This window comes from Bicyclus anynana, chromosome 9 (assembly GCF_947172395.1).
Source record: "Bicyclus anynana chromosome 9, ilBicAnyn1.1, whole genome shotgun sequence".
In the NCBI taxonomy this organism is placed as follows: Eukaryota; Metazoa; Arthropoda; class Insecta; order Lepidoptera; family Nymphalidae; genus Bicyclus; species Bicyclus anynana.
In genome coordinates this window covers 3,888,517-3,900,527 of record NC_069091.1, presented here as the reverse complement: position 1 = coordinate 3,900,527, position 12,011 = coordinate 3,888,517, and the positions used below count along the sequence as shown (strand labels likewise).

The window sequence follows — 12,011 nt, the reverse complement described above, 5'->3', positions numbered from 1 at the left end:
AAACAATATTATAAAAGTGAACTTGATAATAGCCGGGGTAATCCGAAAAAAACATGGAAGGTTATTAAAGACGTCTGCAATTTAGATAGTAAAAGGACTTTACCTAAAGAATTATTAACAATTGACGTTACACCTGTAAAATCGCTTAACATTGTCAATGATTTCTTCACATCAGTAGGCCAAAACTTAGCAGATAAAACATTGTCACTAATTAAAGAATCAAACTGTAGCTTATCAATGAAAGCTATAAAGGACACAGCACCTTTGCACTCGATGGTCTTGCTTCCCACGGATCCCCATGAAGTGTCGGTAGTTATTTCCTCGCTGAAACCAGGTAGTGCTGCTGGATGGGATAATATTCAGACCAATATATTAAAGTACTTCCGAGATGCTGTTGCCTATCCTATCTCCTGTTTATGCAACTTAAGTTTCGAAACAGGTTCTTTCCCCGTACGATTTAAAAAGGCAATAATTACACCAGTACATAAATCAGGTGATAAATCTCTACCAACAAACTTCAGACCTATTTCTTTGCTGCCGGTCTTGTCTAAAGTTGTAGAAAAGATCGTAAGTAAGCGACTTAATAATTATCTGGAATCTAATAAATTAATTTCGTGCAATCAATTTGGATTTTGAAACGGCAAGTCTACCGAGGATGCTGTGCTTAAACTTACCACTAAAATTTTGGCAGATTTGGATAGTAGTAAGAAATGCATGGGGGTATTTATTGACCTGCAAAAGGCTTTCGATACCGTTTCTATTCCTATTCTGCTAGCTCGTCTACAAAACGTCGGAATTCGAGGTGTTGCTTTTGACTGGTTTCAAGACTACCTGACTGATCGGCAGCAATATGTAAGGGTTGATGAATTTTCTAGTTCTACTAGTTGTTGTAAATATGGTGTTCCACAGGGTAGCACATTTGGTCCGATTTTATTTTTGATATATGTGAATGAACTCAGTGACATGAAATTTCCAGGGTCAGAAATATTCATGTTTGCTGATGATACCGTGCTACTGGTTAGTGGTAAGTCCTGGGATGAAATTAAGCGAACTGCAGAGGTGAATCTCTCGATATTAACTAAATGGCTTGAAGATAGCTTGTTAACATTAAATGTTGATAAAACGAAATTCATTTGTTTCAGTAAAACGCAAGTCACGTCTCCCAGTACTAACTTTAATATAACTATCCATGGATACCCATGCAACAGATCATCAAATAATACGCTGGGCAGTTCTTGTTGTTGCAAGCTATTGTGCAGAGTAGAAAATATTAAATATCTTGGTGTCAATATAGATAGCAATTTGAAATGGGATGTCCATGCAGGTGTGCTATCTAAACGTGTTCGTCGATTAATTTATGTATTTAAAAGCTTAAGAGATGTTGCAGACAAAAACACCATTCTATTAACTTATAAAGCACTATGTCATTGTTTACTGAATTACTGTATTCTTGTTTGGGGTGCTATGTCGAAAACATATATGTTACAAATCGAGAGATCCCAACGTGCCGTTCTTAAAGTATCTTTATCCTTGCCGTTTCGCCATCCAACTTCTGATCTATATAAACAAGCTAAAGTTCTGAGTGTTAGAAAGACATTTGTATGTCAAAGCCTACGTTTGTATCATCGTGAATTGGTTCCTTTAATCCCTATAACTTCTTCTAGAAGAAATACATGCCCTAGACCATTAGTTGCAAGCTGTTTTGCTCGTAAACAATACCTATATATTGCTCCACGTATTTATAACTTATTACAAAAAAATAAACTCAGTATCAGAAAATTAGGTAATCATGCTTTTAAGACGTACATATTTAACTGGTTAATTGATTGCGATTACAACTATGTCGAAAATCTAATCGTTCAACATATTCTTTAAACTCGAACACATGAGGATACTTTTCTTAGCAAGCGCGTTCATACACAACGCATACACACACACTCGCATACACACCCACACACACACACACACGCACCCACACAAACACACACACACACACACACACACACACACACACACACACACAAACACACACACACACACAAACACACAACCACACAAAAATTTATTTATTTGTGTTTGATCTTGTTTTACGAATACACCTTTCTTGTTTTGCCTACTACAGATTATCTTAATTAAGTAACAGATTATCAAAAAGTAACACTAATGGGAATCCACTGGCTCCCAAGATACAGTTACAGCTAGTTTGGGAGCCAGGGATCTACTCTTTTATTGTATTAGAAATTTGTTACTGTGTGATTAATAAATAATTTTTTATTTTTTTTTATTTTATTTTATTTATTAACATTAAATAACTCGGAAGTTATCTATATTTTTGTTTGTATATAGTCTGGCAAGTTCGTTGATGACCCACCCATGATATGCGAGCGACGTGGGGAAAGAATGCGAGGGTGTGAAATCGTGCGTGCGGGGAAGGGAGGTGACATTTCGTTGAAAGTTTAAATGGGACCAATCTAGAAGTATACTCTATCAAACAAAAAAATATTTTTTTATAACTGGTTAAGAAATTACCAAGTTATGAGGTAACAAACATAAAAAAAACATACGCGTCAAATTGAGAATCTCCTTCTTTTATTTGAAGTCAGTTAAAAAGTGCAGTATAAAGAAAAAAAATATAATAGGTATAATATTATATACTTTAAGGTGAGCAGTTCAAACAGTTTTTTTAAAACATATCGCACAAAAACAAAATGGACCGTAAAGAGGTCTCTGTATGCGTCATCGCTCACAAACCCTCGGGGTAAGGGTCTATCGTTGCAGAAACAAAGCTGGCGTTAATAACTTCTCAAAACGACCAACTGGCCTTTTGTTCGCACAAAATTAAATAGTCTTTGAAACTAGATAAAACGTTCTAGGTGACCGGTAAATGACGTCTGGTAATGGAACTAATGCAGAACACAAAGTTCTGTTATCACACTAATAAGAGTATTTTAAAGCCGAAAGTTTGTGTGTAGGTGTGTATGTTTGTTTGAACGATTGATCAAGCAATTTAGCTGAAATTTAGAATTGAAATAGATTTTACTCTGTATTAACACAAAGGCTACTTTTCATGCCGTAAAAAATCATGGTTCCCGTGGGATTTGTGATAAACAGAATTTGACACGGACGGAGTCTCGGGCATCTGCTAAATTGAAATTCTTTGGCAATATGGGCCAAGCCATGAAATATTGTGTTAGAAAGAAATTTACACTAATTAATTATTATTAAAAAGGTGAAAGATTTTATGAAAGTATGTAAATATGTGTGTAAGCTTGTTAGTTGTTACTCTTTTATACTGTCTTGCTGATACTTTACTAATAAACCGATTTGGCTGGAACTAAATTAACGTACTCCTTTATTTGAATTATGTAGCTAATATTAAATTAAGTTTACATACTATTTTTTTACGCGTAACACCACGGGGCGCAACTAGTTTGTCTTAAAGGCAACAGACAAAAATGTGGTTAGCTTATGGACCAACACCATGTAAAGTAAGCAACTCCATGGAAGACATGGAAGACCATGCAGTGTAGGATTTATTAAGTTTTGCAGTTTTACGTTTTTCTACGCACTTATACACTAAAAACATACAGCGTAAATACTGTATTCACAATATAAAATTCAGAGTCGTGATCGAAATTACGTAAGAGAACTTTTATATTATTACGAGTAGGTAGCGTATATCTGAATTTTCTACGTATTGATTTCTACATTATGTATTCCTGGAATTATCTCACTATTCCTACCTTACAAATAAGGAAAGGCTTCAAAATAAATATTCCAGTGGAATAAAATACGACAGCATATAAAGCCCGTAAAGTTGCACGTGTAATGAAGTAAAAAGGAAATGTCTGGAACTTTTACCCTTAACACCCAGTTCACGGTAAATGCCCTTCCATTTAAAGAGCAAGACTTTTTTGTTGTTACTCGTACTTTAAGGTAAAAATATTTCAGGTGTGAAAACTTTTTCTCACCTGGGAACCTCGCTACAATATTGTAAACGCAAAAGTACCCTACTTTATATAAGTTACGCAAGATTAAATTGTCAACTCCTTAGGGAGGTTATCCTGCAAAGTTTTGTACGTCTTGAATTTTGGTCTACAGCCTGCATATGAATGAATTTTGTAATCAGACTCTGTCCAAGAATAAAAAGAATTTATTTTACTTGTTTTATTTATATAAAAAAAATATGTGTGGAGCTTGAAACCAAGAAGCTCCTTCTTCTTCTTCTTCTAAAATGACCTATAGGGTCGAGTGGTGACTACAGACCCTGCTGCTACGAATAGCTTACTACTTTTCCTGCTTTATATTCAAATTTGTTTTAGATTTAATTTATAATGAGTTTACAATTTATAGTTTATACAGGGTGTCCCGAAAATAGTATGACATATTCTACGGGGTGATAGCTAACATCAAGGCCTACTAAAATAACGTAATATTTATTAGCCAAAACTTTACGGTTTTCAAGTTATATCGAACAAAACCCCTACCTTCAGTGCAATTTAGTCGTACCATATGCTGAATAAATACTTAAACGTTATTTTATTCTTGTTAGTTATTTTTGAATATTTCGTTCATAAAACTTGAAAACTATAAAAATTTGGCTAACAAATATATCATTATTTTAGTATATCTTAATATCAGCTATCATCCAGTAGACTATGTCGTACTCTTTACGCGACAACCTGTATACAGGAAGTCTTAGCAGAAGCTTCAAAAGTGGATTTAAAAAAAAAAGAAAACCAATGTCGAACAAAGGTTATAATTTACAATATTTGTCAGGACAAGTTAATTAACAAATCAAACTGTAAACAAAATAAGACCCTAGAATGGCAGAGAATGACCTTGAGTGGAGTCACGCACTTGTGAACATTGTGTGTTGGGTTAAAGGCGCCTTTGACTGTTAATAAACATTCCCCTATTCCACTCAAATCACTCTCCCCGCCTATCCCAAGTAACCCATAAATAATTACACAAAATGAAATGTGGACAGCTCGAAGCAAACTGAAGCATACTGAAGCCGACTGTATGACGAGCGCCCTATATCGTAAGTCTTTCCCGCCAACCGATCGCTACCCCTCTCTAACTCCCTACTCTTTAGGGAAACAAGTCGCGCCACCCAGAGGCGGCACGAGCCAACACCAGATCGAGCGACATCATATGCGTCTTAGGCTACTATATCCTACAGTAGTTATAGAATATAGATAGATAAGACAATAATTAATTATATCATTAGATATTACATTACCTAATTATCATAGACTAAATTTACTACATTCACTAAACAGTTATTGGATTAAGTTAGACCAAGGGCTCCTTGAAACCTTTGTATTGCAGGTAAAGCGAGAAGAGAGTGCCTATTTGCAAGTTGCTTTGAATGGACTAACTGAATTATAAGCTTCAACAAACTGGGTAACAAACTAGGGTTTGTACTAGAAAATTTTAAATTTAGAACAATAGTTCTAGCTTTATTACTCTAAATAGAGAAAAGCAATGTAAATGTGAGAGTTGAAATGAGTAGAAAAGAGTAGAAAAGTAATTACTAATAAAGCGGCATTTTAGTTAGGAATAAATAATCTTACAAAAATGTGTTGTGCGTGCGATTTCGAGTAGTTAGATCTACTACATTTCAAATTAATCTGTATTTCTCAATCTATAGATTAAAAGAAGAAAATAAATAGTAATTAATAATTTAATAGATGTCAAGGATTATTAAACCTGTGTAATACGTGTTTAAACAGGACCACTGGTAACGTTTAGCGATCCCTTACTTGTTCTTTTATAAATTATTATTACGTATTATAGTATTAGAAAACAAAAACCATTAAAAACAACCATTAAATCCACTTTGAAGTATCGTTTACCCACATTTCTTAAAAAAAAAAAAAAGGAAAAACATATTTTTTTCGGTACATCTTTGCCCGGTCTACTCCATAATAATTTTATAGCTAACGATCCTTCCTATTACCCTATAAAGAAAATACGTGGCAATCTATTTCATTATCAAATTTTAAGCAAAAAGATCACTATATTTTAAAAAATACGAATTTCACTTTTTCCTGTTTAAGTACATTTACGTATTAAAAATTTTAATATATTGCAAAATGCAATATATTAAAATTTTTAATATCTCGTTGGATAGCTAATTAGACACACTTGTTTTAAAATTGCTATGCAGATAAAGTTGCAAGGTATTTTTTTTAAATAAATTTGCATTTAGTTATAGGATACAGAAAAACATTTTAAAAATTTCAACACACAACCAGTAGATATGGGGCATTTTTGCCCCATATACCCTAATTTGATTTGATAGTTAATGATCTCTACTATCACGCCTTAAAGGGTTCGCTATACGTTTCCAGTGACCCTGTATATAAGTGTATGCGTTAATCAATGAAGTTGCAATAAATCGTAACAATAGATACAATATAAACTTGTTCTGTTCTCCGTAAGACATGGAGTTAGCAAATCAAATGAATCATGCCTACTCCGTGCATGAAAAATACAAAATAAAAACGCTCTAAGAAAATAAAATTCGTAGCTTTTCGACACGAATGGCGCGGCAAACTTGTTCATAAAAAACTTCTCTGCACTAAAGCGTTTCTACATTGTACGCAGCGCTGTTAGACTTCTATAGGGATTCGTACAGTATTCCACCGCTTTAACCAGAGCGGTTAAACTTTGTAAGCGATTTATTCGGTTTGAGTTATTGTGTGCTAAAATGTTTTGTAACATCCCAGTACGTTCTGTATTCACGTAGTTTTCATATTCGTTAAAATAAATGAATTTGTTACAATGTTACATTTTTTTATTCTATTTGCTTTGCGTGTGATGTTTGCAAAACAGTCACGTGTTCTATGGAAAAATAGAATTACATTCTCTCGTTTTATAGATTTAATTTTCGAGTTCACCAGTTGTAGAATATTGGTCATATTTTATATATTTAAATTTAAAGCTAAACATTTTTATTTTCACAAGTGGATGTCTGTATTTATTTTAAAATTGGATAGAATTTGAGTATACAATTGTCAATTTTTGTCGGGTCAACAATCAAAATGCTCTGAAAATTATACCGTATTTAGAGCGTGATTAAATATATTATCATTGTATTCTAACCCATTGAATTGTAGTTAAAAAACTTCTTGACTACTGACTAAAATACTGTATAGAAGCAGGCGTTAAGCTATGCGAACTTTCATCATATTTGCAGTGAATTTGATTAATTCTGCGACATTTCCATAAACAAACTGACAAATTCAAGCAAGAACTCAGACCCGTAAACTCATATGTTGAAAGTTCTATTACGAATTTTTTTGTTTTATATTTTTAAATTTATGTCTCTTAGATTCGTTGGGGTTTCACGAAGAAAGAGCAAAATTAATCATTTATTCATTAACTAGTATCATTAATTAATAATAGTGGTTCGCGGTGTGAGGTGGGAAGCGAAGTGCTTGTAACTCAAAGTGCAGCGAGCTTGGAGAGTGCTATAAATAATTTTACAAGAGCAACTATGTTGAGAGCTTTTACGAAAATATATAAACTAAAAGCCTGTGATGGCTAGACTTTCGCCATTTTATCAAAGTTGAAAGGTTGACAGCTTTTTTCCTACCATTGTCAAGTACAGAAAGTCGAGTGTTTGAACCCTTGATACCTTTTACCTCGCAAGGCCACCACGATCCATATTCTGTAGTTTCCTAACATAATAGAAATGATATGTAACAGTTTCTTAAATCTTAATATATATAATAACTCAAAGGTACTGGACTAGAGGACTGACTGACATAGTTATCTATCAACGCTCAGCCCTAATCACTGGACAGATTGGGCTGAAATTTGGCATGCAGGTAGATGTTATGACGTAGGCATCTGCAAAAAAATAAGTTAAAAAGTAGATTTTGATCAATTATATCCAGAACATCTTGGCTTTTTATTGACCTGATTCTACCCGAATGTCTCATAAAAATCAATGTTTTTTTTTTTTTTTTTATTCTTTACATGTTAGCCCTTGACTACAATCTCACCTGATGGTAAGTGATAATGCAGTCTAAGATGGAAGCGGGCTAACTTGTTATGAGGAGGATGAAAATCCACACCCCTTTCGGTTTCTGCTCGTATTGCAACCTTGTCATCATCCTATGGTAGGAGCATCGGTTGTACATCTTTCGCCTTTTTTATGGGAAGGTGTACATTACACAAACTACACATATAATCGGCTTAACTCTAGGTAATTTGTTGCAAAATACTCAACTCCAATGTTATATAAACAACATTCTCATTACTCTAAACTTTAAATGTTCAAACAAATCCAGTTCAGTAATCCAGCCAGCGTTAACAACGTAATTCCAAGTATATCTTGTTTAGTGTTTATTCATAAAAGTTATGAAAGATTTATTAGGTACGTCGTATTGTGTCACTTTGTTATGCAGGAGTGCATTCAGGCGGAACGATAGAACGAACCCTCGATAAAAACCGCTTTTCTCTGATAATTTACAATATTGAAACCAGCTCCTTTTAACTGGCTCACAATAAAGTGACCTGACAGAATTCGTCACGTAACAAAAAAAACGTTAAATAGTTAAATAATATAATATGTAGGTATTTATGACAATGAGTCTTGAGTGTTAAAGAAATCGTAACCTTAACTCACGTATTGAAGTGATAACTCCTTAGGGTAAACCGCTTCGTAACGTAACGCGTTACATGGCTACTCTGTCTGGCTTTTTTGTTTAATATACTGTCTGGCTTTTTTGTTTAATATATAGTCGAAAGAGTAACTCTAGTTTCAGTGGCTGTAATCACAAACTTGGATACAGAAAAACTTCTTCTTATTTCCTATTTCTGAAACAACAGAGTCATTCAACTGAAGAATAAATTATTACCTTTTTTTAATATTTTTAACAAGTTAGCCATTGACTACAATCTCGTATCCTGATCGTAAGTGATGATGCAATCTGAGATGGCAGCGGGCTTACTTATTTATGAGGAGGATGAAATCGGTTTTTACACGACATAGTACCGCAACACTAAATCGCTTGGCGGCACGTCTTTGTTGGTAGGATGGTAACTAGCCACGGCCGAAGCCTTCCATCAGCCAAAACCTGAGGTTATTACGATATAGGCGTATTCAGCCAAATCTGTTAAGTTTATTATGCACCTAACAATATATTATTCCAGATTCATAATTATGCATTTTCATATCTATTCTGAGCTCAGACCAATTATAGAAGGACCTGTATCGCACTCATAGTCACGAACAAAATTGTCTGTCATTTTCTGAAGAAAACGAGCTTAGATTTGGTATATATCTTATACTAAACTAGAAGTTTGTGCCCGTTTTTTACACAATTCAATTACACAAAAGGGTATTTTTACGGAGCTCTTTAACCGACGAACACGATTACAACTGTTTAACATCGATTATATAGAGACAGTTTCAATAATCGCATTAGATCGTTGATCATATACTTTGACAGAAAAGTAACGTCTGGCGAGGGAGGTCCTATACAATAATTGGTCTGAGATTCTAAGGCATTGGAGTAGGAAAAGGAAATGTAAATCTTAGCAAAGTCCACATAAACTGCTAAGTAAACTATCTTAGCAAAGTTAAAGCAAAGACCTTTCTGCTCCAGTTATCAGGTTCATTCAATAAACTTAAGTTTTAACACAGTTTAGTTATGATTATTTAATCATCTGCGAAATAATAAATCATTTTTGAATAGTTAATTTTTACACTTAGAGGTTTTTTTATTGAGAAATAATACAATATAGAACTTAAGCTAACTTATCCTAAGAACTGTACAAATCATGCCCACGTGGAATGGTGGCAAGAATACTGGCTGCATTTTCGCAATGGGCAGCAAAGAGGTTTTTTTGCAAAACATATAATATGGCTATGGTATTCGGTACATGTTAGATGGCTTTTGTTGAGAGTAGTCGCTTTCAAACATTTCAAAGTTTGATGTGTTGAACTCATGTTACTCAAGTGGCGTTATAATTATTACTTACAATATTTTTTTAAATGTATACCTACCAACAGGCAAAGATTGACAGCCTTAGAGCCATGTCTTCATGCTCTTATTTGCATCTCAATTTAAATTACTGTTATTGGTTAATTAATTATTATATTAAAATATACCAACTTGAAATTTTAATTAATAATATCTTTTATAAAGAAAGGTTATTTATAATGAAATCTCGAAAACCTCAACTTACAAATGTGAAATTTGACAGTGAGGTAGTTTACAAATAGTAGACATCCGCTAAAAACGGATTATGCGACAACGTCGGATAAAGGAGATCAAAAGGCAGACAAAGTCGCGGGCATCCGCTAGTAAAATATAAACAAAACATTGTTAGCCGTTAGTTGACTACAATCTCACCTGATGGTAAGTGATGATGCAATCTAAGATGGAAGCGGGCTAACTTGTTAGGAGGGGGATGAAAACTCCTTTCGGTTTCTACACGGCATCGTACCGGAATGCTAAATCGCTTGGCAGTACGTCTTTGTCGGTAGGGTGGTAACAAGCCACGGTCAAACCAGCTAGACCTGGACCAATTAACCTCAATCGGACCAGCCAGGGATCGAACCCAGGACCTCCGTAAATCCACCGCGCATACCACTGCCATCAAAATAATATGTGTATTGTTAGATATAATAAAATATTACTCCGATATTGCTCAAAACATAATGTGGACACATGAAATTGTGTTTAAGCATACTTACATAAAACATGGCCACAGCAATTAGCCCACGGCGTGAGGAAAATCAAATTTGTCTGGACGCAAACAAGACTGATGGTTTCCCTAACGATTCATCATACTAGCCGCTTCAGCCGTCCCTGTAACCTTCAGCTCATTAATTATTGTAATTTTACTGACCTAATTTACTTAGGTGGATCTTGGAAAAGATTTATTAAATATAATCTACTTTTAAGGATCTTTATCTGTAGCTGAAAAATTCTTTTAAAATAAAAATACCGCAAATGACTGATGAAAAAATGATATCATGATAGATGATAGAAGAACAAAATATAAGAATGAGACGAATATCTTAGCATTCCATGGATTCACCTTGTGGGTGCCGGGTCCATCGCGTGGTAGAGAGAAAAACCTGTAGTCCTGAACTTGTACAGGATGTAGGGTAAGGAATTCCTTGACGATCGATCAACACTCCCCGTTCTCTGCTCGTGTTGTTCTCCCTGCCTAGCCAAATTTGGTAAGATTCCATTAGAGCAGCTTTAAATACTTTTTCTAATATAGAACTAGTTGCACTTCTAGAGAGGCCAAGGTCTTTAAGCAAGCACTTGTCTGTCTCTAAAACGTTTTTAAATTCGTAAAAAAATAAATGTACATAGTTTACTTTCTATTACAATGTACTCTTATAGTATAGTAGTCAAATAGTACTATAATAGTATAGTGTAGCAATAGTAATTAGGTTTAATAGGTAACTTTGCTCAAAACTATTTTATCCAAAGTAGTTCAAACTTTAAGCTATACAAAGCATGTTTATGTTGGTGGCACATAAAGCAATTTCACTTATTTTTTGCCACACTGCAAATATGACCTACCTATAGCAATAAAAGACTTGGTAGAGCGATCAGTTATCATAAAAATATGATAGAAAATATTATTGTCTGTCTGTACTCTATCTAGATTACGAAGACGAAAGTCAACATAAAGATAATTATATTTTTATGTCAAGCAGGCATTTTCTAGGCAAGGGCATCTATTTAAGGTACCTAATTATTGTTTTCCATAGCTTTTCTCATCCTTCGTAAAACTATATACCTTAGAATCCCTATTTGGCTGGTGGGAGGCTTCGGCCGTGGCTAGTTACCACCCTACCGACAAAGACGTAATGTAGAGACCGAAAGAGTGTGGATTTCATCCTACTCCTAACAAATCAATCAATCAAGCAATCTAAGATGGAACCTCTTCCATCTTAGATTGCATCATCACTTACCATCAGGTGAGATTGTAGTCAAGGGCTAACTTGTATACATGCCCCGGAGCGG

General features: G+C 34.3%; 1 protein-coding gene across 1 annotated transcript in view; it reads right to left on the bottom strand.

Annotated features, from left to right (window-relative positions):
- LOC112050184 (zwei Ig domain protein zig-8-like) overlaps nt 1–12,011 on the bottom strand; it is a 78,137-nt gene that overhangs the window by 46,119 nt on the left and 20,007 nt on the right. The gene's annotated exons all lie outside the window — the stretch shown is intronic.